General features: G+C 35.5%; 1 protein-coding gene and 1 non-coding gene across 26 annotated transcripts in view; both read left to right on the top strand.

Annotated features, from left to right (window-relative positions):
* PTPRD (protein tyrosine phosphatase receptor type D) overlaps positions 1–15,419 on the top strand; it is a 2,080,413-nt gene that overhangs the window by 291,022 nt on the left and 1,773,972 nt on the right. The gene's annotated exons all lie outside the window — the stretch shown is intronic.
* Positions 12,932–13,038, top strand: LOC123280318 (U6 spliceosomal RNA). Its single transcript, XR_006519125.1, has one exon. It is a non-coding gene; the product is annotated as a U6 spliceosomal RNA (small nuclear RNA).

Here is a 15,419-nt window from a genome sequence, read left to right as displayed (position 1 = left end):
TGCTCTAATGTACAAAGTTCTATAATGCAAGTCAGCATTAAATGTCATAGGAGTAGTAAAAATGCCTTCAGTAACAATAATAAAGCACATTATTATATTTGTTCAATATGGTACTCCTTTCAGACTATACTGGTATACATTGTTTGAAATTTTCATTGCTTTCTATCTTGGAAAGAAGGTATCACATTCATGGGAAATGGGTCTCCCTTGGATTTTATCTAGATCTTTAAATTTTATTTATTGTGTGATAGCAAAAACTAAATATTGTTGTCTGAAAATTACGGCAGTTGAGTGAAAGTATAAAATGAATGAGAGTACATAAGCAGAATGCAAAAGTACACTTAAAAATCAAGGCTATAAAAATTCTCTTTGAACTTAACTAACATATTCACTTATCATTATTGAAAATCAAATGCTTGGCTTGGCAAGGGACATATCTGTACTATAATTGGAACCAATGAAACTCTAATTTGGCAAATAGGCTTCCTTGTTGAGTATTGAATCTTTCAAAATATATTGCTATTGGAACCTATAATGTGTTCTTAATTTTAACTTTTCAGGAGAGTTAATATGATTTCTATTTTAGGGCACAAGCAGTTATCTTTTCTGCTAGAATAGAAATCTACTACAAGCTATCACAAAATAAATAAATAAAGATTGTTATTTGATTTAACAGTGATGACAAAATAACTTCATGAGAAATGTTTTCATTATTTTTTTTCTCATTAATGCAGGAGCCCCAAAAGTAAAAAACAACCTCAGATTGCTGTTTTCTGTGCTTTGCATGTATTTGTCTAGTCTTGGGAACCATCTATTCAGTCTGATGTTTTGGATCATTGCATTCATTCATGCATGTGTTCCTTGTCCTTTGTGCTTTGGAACTACGCCTTAGGAAATGACAACTACAGCAATAGAGCTTTTTAATAGGAAGGATGCCTTGGAAATGCCATATTTCCATTTTTGAAATGTTTCCAAATCATTGGAGTAAAGCCCACATAATCAACAGTAAATATTCAAGCAGATATTTACCATACCAACATTCCTATGTCACTTTCCCATCACTCTAATTAAACAGCTAAAGTTGAAAGTCTCAGTTTTACCCTCAGTATACAGCTAAATATTAGTTTCACTCCTCCAATGAATCCAATTTTTGATTGACTGATTGATTATTGATTCATTTATTTATTTATACTTGAATTTACTCTGGAGCATACCTCAACAACTTGGATATTTTTAGAGAAAAATGTTTACAGAAGTGGACCATCTCCAAAGTTTAAGAATCAGTGTTACTCAAGCTTACCCTGATAACTCACTTCCCTACTGGAACGAAATGCTTCCTGGAAGGGAAATTGAGCCTAGATGCTGTATGTTCAACTGAATTTTGTTTTTTCCTAAGAACTACAGGACAACTAAAAGGACATAGTCAAAGTCTATGCCTCGCATACTGAGTGTGTAAGGGAGTATGCAAAACTGAAGAACAAAATGGTGCATCTTGGAATTTATTTTTATTTACGTTACTCATATATTTAGGAGAAGTAATATTATAGATAATACCACAAATTAAAAAATAATAAGAAATAACTTTTTTCTCACAGAGACTCTCTTGAGCTGTGCCTTAGCTATTGTGAGGCCTCAAATTCACTATACTTCGTTATTAGGGGTTTATCAGTCAAAAAGATTGAGTAGCACTGACCTAAGTGGGTAGGCATTATTATCATATTCTTTTCTAATGGAAGATGGGAAATACTGCAGGATTAAATAATAGATAAAAAATGGGTAAAACAGAGATGAGCAACATTTTAAGAAGAAAGAAACAATCTAAAACAGGTCAAACAGAACAATATTGATGCTCTTGCTCCCTCAGAAGCAAAGTAAGTGAGGACCATGTTTGGAATTTGACTATATTAAGTTGAGACTTCTGCAGAGGCTGACCTGCTTCTGTCCCACTCCCAGGTACCTGAGGGTGTGGCCCCTTGCTTTGCTAACAATATTATTTAATTAAGTAATTTAAAGAATCTGGAAGTGATTTTTGAGCTGGAAAAAATGAAGTCAGGCGTAAAATAATTTGAGTTTGTGTACAAATGAAATAAGTTGAGTGTGTGCACTTTCAATCATCTGCATAAGGCTTAAACTTAGGGTTTCTCCTTTGTCTCTGGTCCAAGTTCAGTGCAGATAATCAGTCGCATAGTTGTGTATTTATGTGACCATGAGGTTCTATCCTTTATAATCACTGTCTATAAGGAGCTTTAGAAGACAAACTGCAGATTATTCTGTTTGTCAAGGTGCACAGTGAGTCTGGGATCTGAGCAAGCAGCTAATTGCTTTCCCAGAGAGCCAGAGAGTCACCCTTGACTGGCAGCAGCAGTAGACGTGTTAGGATACCCAAGGATTTCCTAAGCACAAGTTTTTTGTTAATTTTGGTAATCTAAATATCACAAATCCAAGCTACATCACTCTGGCTCATCTTAGATGTGCTTATTTAAAAAGAAAAGCTTAAACATTGTGTCTACCTGTAACTGAGGGCTGATATAAGGAATAGAAGTATATGCAATCCCTCTGCTGTGAATTACAAAAGATATTTTTCATTAAGATGTTCAATGCTCTTTATATACAGACCCTGTGTAAAAAAATGCATATTTCATGATAAATTGGATAGTTTCATACTCCTCGATGACAAGAACTATGTAAGAAATTGTGTTTTCTTTTTTGTTTTGCCTGACAGGATGCTCAGAGCTAAATTGGGATCCAAATATTGTTACCTGTTTTATCAAATTACCAATATGCTCTTCTTTTTATCCCAATTTTATATCTTTGTTTTGTTTGCCTCTGTCTTTGGGTCTTATGTTACATTGCTTTATTGTAAATCACTTTATATCCTTCTTGAAAATAGATAGATTATAAATAAATTAACTTAAAATAAGATCAAGGATGTAAGATAATAGAGCATTATATTCAATCAATAAACTTTATTGATCATCTATGTGAAGGCACTAGAAGAAACCAAGGATATCATCATGAGTGAGAAATTATCTGTGACATGAAGAAGTAAATCTAGTTGTATTTAGTTGTATTTGTAAAACTAAATCTGGTTTTCTAGCATAACAAATAACTGGCTTTAAACAACAAAAATTTATTTCTTTTTCAGTTCTGTAGGTCAAAAGTGTATGTTTGCTTGACAGTTCCTTTTTTGGGGGGTCTCGCAAGACCAAAGTCAAGACATTTACCTGTCTAGGCTCTTATCTGGAAATTGTTAAGGAAAATCCTCTTTCAAGCTCATTCTGATTGTTGGCAGAATCAAGCTTCTTGGGGCTTTAGGCTTGAGGTCCTCATTTCCTGCTGGCTATCAGCTAGAGGACTCTCTCAGCTCCTCAAGTCCACCTGCACTCCTCGTCCTGTAGCCCCCTCCATTTTCAAACAGCAAAGGTGCATAAAGCCCCTCTCACACTTCATACTTCTTTGACTTCTGCTACATCTCCTTCGCTCCAGCCAGAAAAAGTTCTCTGTGTTAAGGGCTCATGTGATTAGATTGGACTCATCCAGGTAAGAATAATACAGGCTGATTTCCGTATCATAAAGCCCATAACTTTACATCTGCAAAATCCCTTTTGCCATGTAAAGTAGCATATTTATAGAACTCAGGAATTAGGGTAGGGATATACTGAGGAGCCATCCTTCCTACCACAATAATGAAAAAGAGAGGGATGTAAACAAATAAGTTCTGTAATAAAAGTATGTGAACACTGAGCAATCACACAGAAAGGACTAATTGTAATTGATCAGTACAGGAGACATGGATGTATACTCAGAAAATAAAGTAAATAACCAAGATAAATTAAAGAGGGCATTCAGTTTCATCCATGCACGACATTATCTATCATAATAAACGGAAGGTAAAACTTCTAATCTATAACTCCCGGTAATGACGTGGTGTGACAAGAACATATTCTTGTTTTGAAGCAGAGGTTATATGTTATGACTCATGGTCTTTTAGGCCAGCAAAACTAATTTTATGTCTTTAACTATATAAGTGAAGGGGTAGTTGAAATCTTCAAATATCCAGAATTGCTTGATGCTCTTTGTTTTTAGGAAAATAACAGCTTGTCACACAAAATATAAAGATATATATTTTTTACTAAGTACTCTGTACATTAAATGATGAAAATGATAAACCAGAAACTCATGCAAGGATGCTTCATATACCTGTTACTAAGGTAATACATTCATACAGTGTCCTTTTAAAGATTTTCAGCGATTAAAGACTTTCAACAATGTATTTGTAAAGACTTTCAGCAATTAAAAGTTTTCTTGTTTTTATAGTATATTAAGTCATTATGAATTTATTAAGTAAAATTCATCTAACTAGAATGTCTTCCTTCTTTTCACTGAAATTTTATTTATGCTTAATTAAGATAAATAGATGAAAAATCATTCAATAAACTCACATGGTGTTACAAAACTTATTCTCTGTTATTGCTTATTCATTTAGGATTAGTAAATATAAATGCAATTTATTATTTACCATACACATATTAAAGGTACTTGGTAGAGTGAAATGAAAATAGCACTGGGCTTAAATCAGAAGATGAGAATTAAAATCCATCTCTTTTCTGATACATTCTAACTCTATAATTTACCTCTTGAACAATCTGAGCAAATTTATCTCTATAAAAAAAGAGGTTTAGATTAAACAATCTCTAAGGTCTTTTCATACTATAAATATTTAGAATTTTATACTAAGATAATGAAAGGTTCAGGGAAATCTATGCATAAAATAAAAACAAATTGATATCTAAAGCATTTTTTAAGAGTTCAACTATTTCTCAGTTAAAAATGCAAATGTTTTCCAGAAAACAATGCTTTTAAGTTGATTTGATTTACAGTCATTTTCCAAAATGGGGAAAACACCACATAAAGTAATTGTTTTTAATGGTTATTATATTTTAGTTTGTAACCACCCGATAATGTGACTTTTTCTCCCTATCTTTCTGCCTCTTTCAAATTAGATGCTTTATCTTAATGGGATTTTTTTTTTCTTCCTGTGTTTTCAATAGATGAACGTCTCTTTGTATTTATAACCACTGAGCATTATCAAATTCATTTGAGATTTAGGCTGCCTGATATCTCGCTAACTCTCTCCAGATAAACATGGGAAAACAGAAAAAAAATTATTTTTGTGCAGTGTTTACTGAAATATCAGTATAAAAATGAGGCAATGCCAAATTACTATCAAAACACCAAATTCTGGTCAAACATTTCACATATTTTACAACAACATTGAGAGAATTTCAAAGATTCCTAGACAATTACCATACTCGATACTTATTAGAGAATATGCCCTAAGTAATGGAAAAATCAAAGAGAATCCATCACTTTTTAAATTGTGTGTTTACAGGAAGCAAATCACTGAGCAACCACAGTAAAAATGGCAGGAAAAAGTTTCATCACAACATCGATTCTGTGCTGTACTTAGGAATGTAGAATATTCCAGGGGCCAGGTGGTAGATTTCATGCCCTCCACTTCAATGGCTTGGGGTTCACCCATTTAGATCTCAGGTGCAGACCTACACACCATTCATCAGGTCATGCTGTGGCAGCATCCCAAATAAAAAATAGAGGAAGACTGGCATGGATGTTAGCTCAGCGACCATCTTCCTCAAGCAAAAAGAGGAATATTGGCAACAGATTTTAGCTTCGCCTCAAATCTTCCACACCAAAAGAGAAAAAAAGAATGTAGAATATTCTGACTAGTACTAAGATGAATCTAACTCCATATCTTAACTTGGTGTATGAAAAAGTCATCAGCAGTCACCCTTGTGACTTGTGTGGTGTTTGTTCACTCTTGTAAAAGGAACTAGACTCAAATCTCAAAACATTCTGAAGTGGCATAACTTATCAGCGAATTTTTCTAAACTTTGAAAATGAGTATGAACCTTCAGCATATGCTAACTTTGGGGAAAGAAGATTCATAAAGTTACTGCCCCTTATGATGGAATACTTCCTTTCATTTTAATGTTTGATTTTATAAACACTCAAGGAGTGTCCTCAACCTAATGGTGGAACAAGTGTGAATAAATCAAATTTATGTAATGTGATTTAATGTTCTTCAAGCTTAACTTCTTTCAGCCTTTTTGCTTTTCCTGTCTGAAGAGCCTAAACTAAGTCTCGCATCAAATGCTAGACCCTTCTCCTCCAAAACTTTGATAATTGTATATACCTTGAAAGAAGTGCCATTTTCAGTAATTTTTTTTAAATTGAATATTGAGGACAAAGCTCTACATATTAGTCAAGAAAACATAAAATCATTTTTTACAAGATAAAGAAATACTGAGTGTTCTAGTTGCTTTTTCATTTTGCCCATAGGTCTTTGAGGGGATCCCCAACATTTTATTGAATTTTCTGGTTGAGGCACTTCATTTTGAGGTGGAAGCAGTAAACACAGAATTTGAGGCCATAGGTTTCAAGAATGGAATTCCATATCACCTGCTCTCTGTGTGGTCTTGGCTATGCTACTTAAATTCTAATATTTAAAATGGGGTGAATAATACCTCATCACAGGTGTCATAGTTGGTTTGGGCTGCTGTGACACAAATGCCACAGACTAGATGGTTTAAACAACAAACATTTATTTCTCACAGTGCTAGAGACTAGAAGTCTGAGATCCGAGTGCCAACATGATTGGTTCTTGAGGAGGGCCCTCTTCCTGCCTTACAGGCAGCTGCCTTCTTGCTGTGACTTCATATGGCAGAGAGACAGATCATCTCTCTTGTATCTATTCTCATAGGGACACTAATCCCATTCCTGAGGACTCCACCCTCAGGACCCAATTATCTCCCAGAGGCTCCACTTCCAAATACCAACATGTGAATTTGGGGGGAACACAAACATTAAGACCATAGCAACAGAGTTCTTATTATTATTGGCTTTATATGTGATTTATGTGTCTGATTTGTGAGAAATCATTTATTTACAAACAAATATTAAATGAACATTTCAATATAAGCAAGAACATCTGAAATACAAAAGTAGGTATTGTTGGCCACTATTTGAATAGTTACTTATTCTGTCATGTAACATTAATTTATATGCATGCCTAGTAGCTCTCATTAAGTGTTTCTTATTCACGTAACATTAACTGGGAGAGAATATATATTTTAGGTGTTGAAGACACAACAGTGAACAAAATGGAAAAGTCCCCCTTTTATAGAGTTTATATCCTTGGGATGAGAACCAAAAAAGTCAAGGAAATAAATTAATGTCTAATGTCAGTGGTAAAAAAGAAGAATAAGGAATATTTTTGTCATATTTCACTATGTTTTATTAGATTTTGCCAGATAGCAACCAGCCTTAAAATTTCCCCAAAATAAAGGTGAGTTCCTGTCTTATGTTACTGTTGTCTGTGGGTCTCTGTGGGTCAGTGTCTGCTCTGGGCTTGTGTCTTCTTCATTCTGGGATCCAGGATTCACAGAACACGTGGACTGTGTAGCCAGTTTTGGAGACTTTGACTTTTATTTCAAGAGAGATAGGAAGATATTGGAAGATTTTGAGCAGAGAAGTCTTATGATTCATTGTATATTCTGAAGGAATTATTAGTAAGGGTGGCAACAGGAAGAACAGCTGAAGGCTAACAGTATAGTGTAGATGAAAATAAAGTAGTGTGCACTAGGATGGTAGCCTTGAAATGGGGAGAGATAATTGGTCTGATTTTGGAGATACTGAAGGCAGAGCTGAAAGATATGCTGCCATTGTATGTGGGTATGAGACAAAAATGCATTCAAGATGGCTCCTGAGTATCTTTCACTTGAGCAATTGAAAATATGATGTCTTTTATTGAAATAGCTTTTAATATTACTTATATAAAATTGTGATATATCCTTTTACTTTTTCCTGGGCTGTGAACCAAACCTTAGAACTTCTTACAAAACAAGGACTAAAACTACTCAAACTAATGGAGAGTTTACTCTAAGGCTACATGCGCATAGAAATTTAGGACAAGATCCAGTAAAGTCAGCAAAAGTGATAATCCTTTAATCAATTATTTCCACTAGAAAGCAATCACCAATGCCACTCAGATAATCCCCACATACACCTTGTGGTACTGCAGTTGAGTGCCTCCAAGGTGGATTAATTTAATGGCTCACTCAAATCTTTCCATCTATTAGTTTCCTATGGCTGCTAAAACAAATTACCACAAACCTAGTGGCTAAAACAACTTAAAATTATTATTTTACAGTTCTGGAGGCCAGAAGTTTGAAATCAGTTTCACTGGATGAAATGAAGATATCTTCAGGACCGCTTTCCCTTCTGAGACTCTAGAGGAAAATTTGTTTCCTTGCTGTTTCCAGATTCTAGAGCCACATTCTTTGCATTCCTTGGCTCATGGCTCCTTTCTCCATCTTCAAAGCCAGTAGTGTAACATCTTCAAATCTCTCTGTGCTTCCATCACATTCCATTCTCCTCTCCTGCTTATAAGGACCCTTGTGACTACCTTTAGGCTCCACTCAGATAATCAAGGATCATCTCCCTATCTCAATATCCTACTTTAATCACATCTGAAGTTTCTTTTGTCATTTAAGATAACATTCCAAGGTTTCCGGGGTTATGTTAATAGCTTTTGAAGCCATGATTCACCCTACCACACAATCTTTCTACTCTGCCTTCCTCAGCTAGGTGGCTCCTCAGCTAGGTGGCTTTATCCTCAGCTGCCATCCGTTGTGGCTACATGATGGCTGCATATTCTAGGAAGCACCTGCAGACACTAATGTTCAGTGGAAACAAAAAAGGCTCTATGTACGTGTCTCTATTTATCATCAAGGAAACCTTTCCCAGAAGCCTCCCAAGAAGGCTTTCTTCATAACTCGAGAAGAATCCCACTACATGCTCATTTCTAAATAAATCACTAAGTAGGGGCAATTAATGCAGAGTCCCTGAACAATTACATTTGTTAGAAGAATAGAAGGTCAGACTATTAGATGCTGTCAATATTAGGGAAACAACCAACATTTTTCTTACATTTCTCTAGCATTAACTTAGCATTTCTATACCATGAGAGTTTATTTCATATGCAAAAGTGTCTGTAGGATTTTGTGCATGTGTATATGATTTCCTTTGTTAAGATTTATGTTTCATTTAGTTATAACACTAGCTAACAGTGAATCCTCCCAGTAACACTGACCCTTCATGTCCTTGACCCTTATTCATTGCACTCCAGCATCTGTAGAATGCTACCTTTTGTTTTTTGCTTCTAAACTTAATGCATGTCAGGTTATAAATGCATTTTAAATACATTTTTAAATAACACATCTCCCTATGGTTTCAATGTTTAAAACCAAAGATAAGAATAGAATGTTAGAAAGATTAATCAACTCTAAGAGTCAATAATATAATTCCTTATTTTCTTCAGCCGTTTATATATTATAATGTATATTAGTGGAATCCATCATTTTTAAACATATGGAAGAAAGCGAAAAAGAAGCTTTCCAAAATTAAGCTGCACTGTGATGCCGCTACAGCTTTCTCATGCAGTACTGTAATCCCAAAAGCAAATGTCTGACATTCTCTTTCTTAAGTTGGAACCTGATTTATAGGTTTATGCCTGCATCAATGCCTCCTTTAGATCATTGCAGTTTGAAAAAGAGTAAACCAGCCAGCTTAAGATTGTCTTGTTAACAGTTCTGGAAAAATAATAACCAGCTTGTCATACAAAGGAAAGAAGATACAAGAGGTACAGAAAGAAGAAAGATCTTGACTTCTATTGAATAAATTAACAGTATCTTAGATGTTTTATGATACGAAATTTGCTGCCAGCAGCAACTAGCAATCAATGTTTACCGTTGCCCTTCTCACACACCTTTGCAGACATTCCTAGATTTGATATGAATATTGCAAGTTCAGTAATGTAACATGGTCATCCTATCATAAGGAAAAAAGATTTGACCAATAGCTCTTGTTTTGCAATTTTAATAAGTGACAAGGCTGTAAGATAAGTTCAAATTGACTAGAATGCCTGCTTTTAAATTTCACTGAAACAAATAAATATGTGAATATTTAACTATAACTGAATTACCCGACCCCTCCTCAACACCCACATAAGTCATAAGAGGTCCCTCTTTCTCTAAACACTCCTCAACGTTTCACCGGCACCTCTCTTCCCGCCGTTTGCATTCTACTCTTCATTACAATTTGTCTCGTGAATATTTTACTTCCATTATTGTATTTTCAATGTTTATGTATATGGAGAGGGTGTCCTGCATACAACAGGTACTTTAAAATACATATTGAATAAATGTTTGCTTCCCAATCACATTGCAGGATTTCCTGTTCAGTCCTGTTTTTACGATGTCTAATTAACTCTTGTGATGAATAAAGACACTTTCTACATTAAAAGTCATTTCTTTTTTTTCTTTTTGTTCTATTTTTTTTCTAATTGAAGGCCAAGTGAGGTATTAGCATTAACGGAAACAAACAAAAAACACCAGTCCTACCGGGTTACTTTCGCTTATCCTTCAGGTTTCAAAAGACAAGTAAATTTCTCATTATTGTCACTGTAGATGCTTTGGGGAAATTATTTGTACCATCTCTGATGTTAGACAGTCATATAAATGTGAGCATGGTTCTTGTCTCTGTTCTCAGCTTCTCATCTCCCACACCTAAACTGGAGCCTGCTTTGTGGTTCGCATTCAATAGATGTGTACTGAATAGAAACATAAGTTTTAAAAATATAAAAGTTAATTTATTTTTTTAAAGAGGGATATGTCACATAGACCCGATTAATAAATAAATTAAATAAATAATATATAAATAAATAAGGTCGTTAATACCTACCCCAAACTTTATGTGAACCCACCTCATTTCTGGAGGTTTTATACATTATAGCATGGACTCTGTTAAAAGATAAACTGAGGCATATTAAAATCTGTAAGAGTTTATTTGAGCAAAAATCTATTTGAATTGGGCAGCGCCAAAGCAGCCAAATGATTAGGACAACTCCTGGACAGAAGCTCGGGGAGAGACTTCTATAGAGGACAGGCAGGAACCAAGTGAGGAAATTATTGACTGGCTAGAGCTTAAAGCCTAGCTGGCTATGTGATTCGTTGTCCTTAGGTTTCCATTTCGTAACCTTGAGGTATTTACAGGCTTAGATTTTGGTTTACTTACGTGGGGTACCAGGCCATTAGAGTCACCTCAGCTAATGGCCTCTTTGTTTAATAATATAGCAACTCTTAAATTAGTCCCATTCTGGCAACCTTTTCTTCAAATTTGAATCTAGCTTTCAGTTTTCCAGAGACAGCAAAAATGAAACAAAAAAGATAACGAAAATGTCCATCTTGATTCCGATTGAGTAAGTGAGTGATGTTTTGGTTACTCCCCGTCATATATTCCTGTCGGTGCCTTACTGATGCCTTATCACATGGTCAGTTTCTCTGAGCACAGACGAAAGTGCTATTGGACACTCCCTATTGTATATTTTCCTACAACCCAATTTTAGCATCTCTGAAATAAACCCCCAAGATGAAAACAAAAATGTTTTTAATTTCCCACTTCTAATCTGAGCTGCTGCCATGTCTATATTTTAGAAATTGTAAAGTAAATGAGGCCGTGATGAAGCTTTCATGCCAGAGACGCTTTTAAATATCAAAGCATGTCATTACTGCCGAGTTTCAGTTTTCTCCTAATTCCTTAATTAGATAGGATAAGACCTGCATCTCTTCAGCAAATTCTCCTGCTATCCTTTCCTGGCCTCCAGAGAATCTCGTATTTGTATGCATCATATTTTATTTGTAATGGACTTTTACAAATTGTAGACTTTGTTCTTTCATGCTATCCTTGAACTAGAGGTGACTTCTAGATTTCCATGTTCCTGAAAACAAAAGCTAAATTGAGTTGCTTCTTTGTTTCAATCAGCATGTTAGCAGATAGATTGATTCAAACAGATAAACTGTTTTAAATTCTGTGGAGAAAATAGAAGGAATTACCTTATTTGATAATGGGCAATATGAATATCATATAATAATGCATTTCAAATAAACAATACAATATAAATAAACATATTTGAGAATGGGAATTTGGGAAATTGTTTTTAATACTAATAACCCAGCAGCTAATTGAGGCATTAGATACAACAAACAGAAAATTTTTCTTCTAAAATAGTTTTAACTGGATCATACAAACAGATTTTGTTTCTTTTTTTTTCAAGTGGCCATGAAAGTTTCACGTTGCTTTTTTTTTTTTTTTGAGGAAGATTAGCCCTAAGCTAACATCTGCTGCCAATCCTCCTCTTTTTTGCTGAGGAAGACTGGCTCTGAGCTAACATTAGTGCCCATCTTCCTCTACTTTATACTTGGGGCGCCTACCACCACATGGCTTGACAAGCGGTACGTAGTTCCACACCTGGGATCTGAATAGGCGAACCCCAGCTGCTGAAGGAGAACATGCGAACTTAACTGCTATGCCACCAGGCTGGCCACTTTACGGGAATGTTTTTTAAAAAATTTTCTATTCTTAAGATGATGAAGGCAAAATCAACCACCATTTCCCCTGACAAAATGTTTTTTTAAATGGAGGTCAATTTTGTGTTTCCAAATCTTCCAACAGATATTTATAATCAATTTGTTTAAAATATTGTAGAGTAAATTCTTGAATTCTTAATTGATTCATAATTGTTTTCCAACCTTACAATTTATAGGATTGCCCTCATCAATGTTGAATTTGAGGCTTCATAGTTTCTTTCATTCGAACTTCTCATGTTCATTGGAACTTCTCAAAAAGGATATCATGTGACATAGGTATTGGAGGAATAATAATTAAGAGTCAGGAGCAGCCTGCCTCTTAGGACAGAAAACTTCCTCAATTTGGCAAAATGCCTTGTTGGTCTTTTTGGCTGGGAAATAGCCTTTGGGCTATTGTAGAGTGATCTAGAAGTGACAAGGAGATAGTGCTCACTTCAGCAGCACATATGCTAAAATAGGAATGCTATAGAGAAGATTAGAATGGCCCCTGCACAAGAATGACTTGCAAATTCGTGAAGCATTCCATATTTAAAAAAAAAAAAGTGACAAGGAGATAAAGCTTTCCTACTTAGTAATGCTCTTAAATTGGGACAGTTGCTAGTAAATTCATTAAAGAATAAAACAAAGGTGACCAAAGGTAGGAGAGAGAGGGTGCAGTGATATGGCAAGAACTGGAGCCCCAACAGGATAACCACCCGAGGCCTGATCAGCGGAAGAGTGAACAGACTCCACTGGGCTTCCTGCTTCTGCCTGTGTTATTACATTTCTCCTGGCTCCTGCCTCATGCCTAGACACCCTCCTGAGCGGAGTGTGAAGCCTGAGTTTAGGACACATGCCGTAGCAGTGGTGGCACTAGTATGTGGATTGTGTATGTGTGTGTGCGCTGCTTAGATTCTCTGGGGACACAGGATCGTTTAACCAGAAACAGTCTTCGAAGGTCTGGATGCAGGAGAAATATGACACGTTAAGAGAGAACTCATTTCTGCTAGCGTCTTCTTGAGTGGTCAAGTTGGTTCTGGTATTCAGTTTGGCCCCACTCACCAAGCCTTGCTACAGGACCTAGGGCTGCCATCTGTCTAGACTTTGGGACTTCTTTATCTAAAGGTGTCCCGACACACACATGCTATGTACTAATCATGATCCTGCCTTGTCAGACCTAAAGGAGGCATTTTAGGGACCTGGACCACAGAATACCTGCTGTGCAGTTAACAATTAATGAGCTCCTTGACTACACCACTAGGCTGGTGGCCCAGAGTAAAACATCCTTGGCATAAGTAATATTCCCTGATTTTTCTCCTCAGTCTCTGACTCTTTCTGATAACTCGCTAGCTAGATATTAATATAGATAGCTTGATATGTATATATGTACAAGTGTGTATAGCCAGCCCTGGTGGCCTAGTGGCTAATATTTGGCGCTCTCACCATTGCATCCCCTGATTCATTTCCGGGTCAGGGAATCATACCACCCGTCTTGTCAGTTGTCACATTGTGGCAGCTGTGTGCTGCTGTGATGCTGAAAGCTATGCCACCGGTATTTTAAATACCAGCAGGGTTACTTATGATGGAAAGTTCTCAGCAGAGCTTCCAGACTAAGACAGACTAGGAAGAAGGACATAGCCACCCACTCCAAAAACATTGTCCATGAAAACCCTGTGAATAGCAGTGGAGCATTGTCTGATATAGCATGATATAGCACCAGAAGGTGAGAGGATGGCTCACACACATCCATAATATATGCATGCATGTATTATATGTATATATAATGGTATATACATGGTGCAAAATAAAATAGCACAGAAGTAGCACTAGCTTCCACAATTCTCCATCAATAATCCCACTTTCCAGAAGCAAATGTTGATTTTTATTTCTTTTGTGAATTACCTAAATACCTTTAAGTAACAAGCGTAATAAGAGTATTCCTCTGTTTCTCAATTTATCAATTTTAGACGATATCTTTTGACTCTCACCTATGAAAAATAATTGCTGTGCAATTCTATCATCCTACTAAGCTTCCTCACTCCTCTCAAAATCTGATGTATACTTTTTCTAATTTATCTCTTGGTTAATTTTGTATAATTACGTGACTCATTTGAACTTTGATTTCTTGGACCACCAATTTGTGCAGCATATTGAGAACCTCCACTGTATGAAATGAGAATGTTATTGTCCTTATTTTTCAACACCTCTCTTTATTTGCTACCCTATTTCCTGAAAGATCTAACTTTGCTTTCATATTTTCAAGTTTGTTAAACTTTTATTCTCTTTTTCTTCTATGTTTGAGTCATCAGTATTTTGTGTTTAGGTTGATTCTAAAATTAAAACAAATACTCCTGATTATATGAATGCTGTTAGTTGCAGTAGTGTGTAGGATTATGTGTCCTTTTCTGGAGGTTCAAGGCTAAGAACCTTTTGCATCAAGGATTTTAAAAAACAATATTGTCATTATTTTTGTCTCTCTATGTTTTAATACTTGCTTAGAGATTTCTTTATCATATACCCACAAAAGTCCAAAATTGAGAGGCATAATTTTATGTTCATATGGATTAAAAATACTTAAATATACATATATATATTTCAGACACACACACATATACACACAGAAATGCCACGTGTCAGGTTCTTTCTAAGTATATAGAAACACATTTAATTAACTGATTTAATCCTCGCCATAATCCTATTGAGAGTGGTACTTATTATTATGCCTGTTTTAGCGATGAGGATATTGAAACCCAAAAATGGTATGTGGCATGTCCAATTGTTACATAACTGGTGGGTTAGCGATGGCACTGAGATTCAAACCCAGGAGTTTTGCTCTAGTGCTGTGGTTTTTGTTAACCATCATATAATGTTTTCATAGGAAGAATTAAATTTAGATGCATGTTAAGATATTATTTATGGGCCTTTCAACAGAAA

This window comes from Equus asinus, chromosome 23 (assembly GCF_041296235.1).
Source record: "Equus asinus isolate D_3611 breed Donkey chromosome 23, EquAss-T2T_v2, whole genome shotgun sequence".
Lineage (NCBI taxonomy): Eukaryota > Metazoa > Chordata > Mammalia > Perissodactyla > Equidae > Equus > Equus asinus.
Note: the sequence above shows the minus strand (reverse complement) of the source record. Positions and strands in the feature narration are given on the sequence as shown.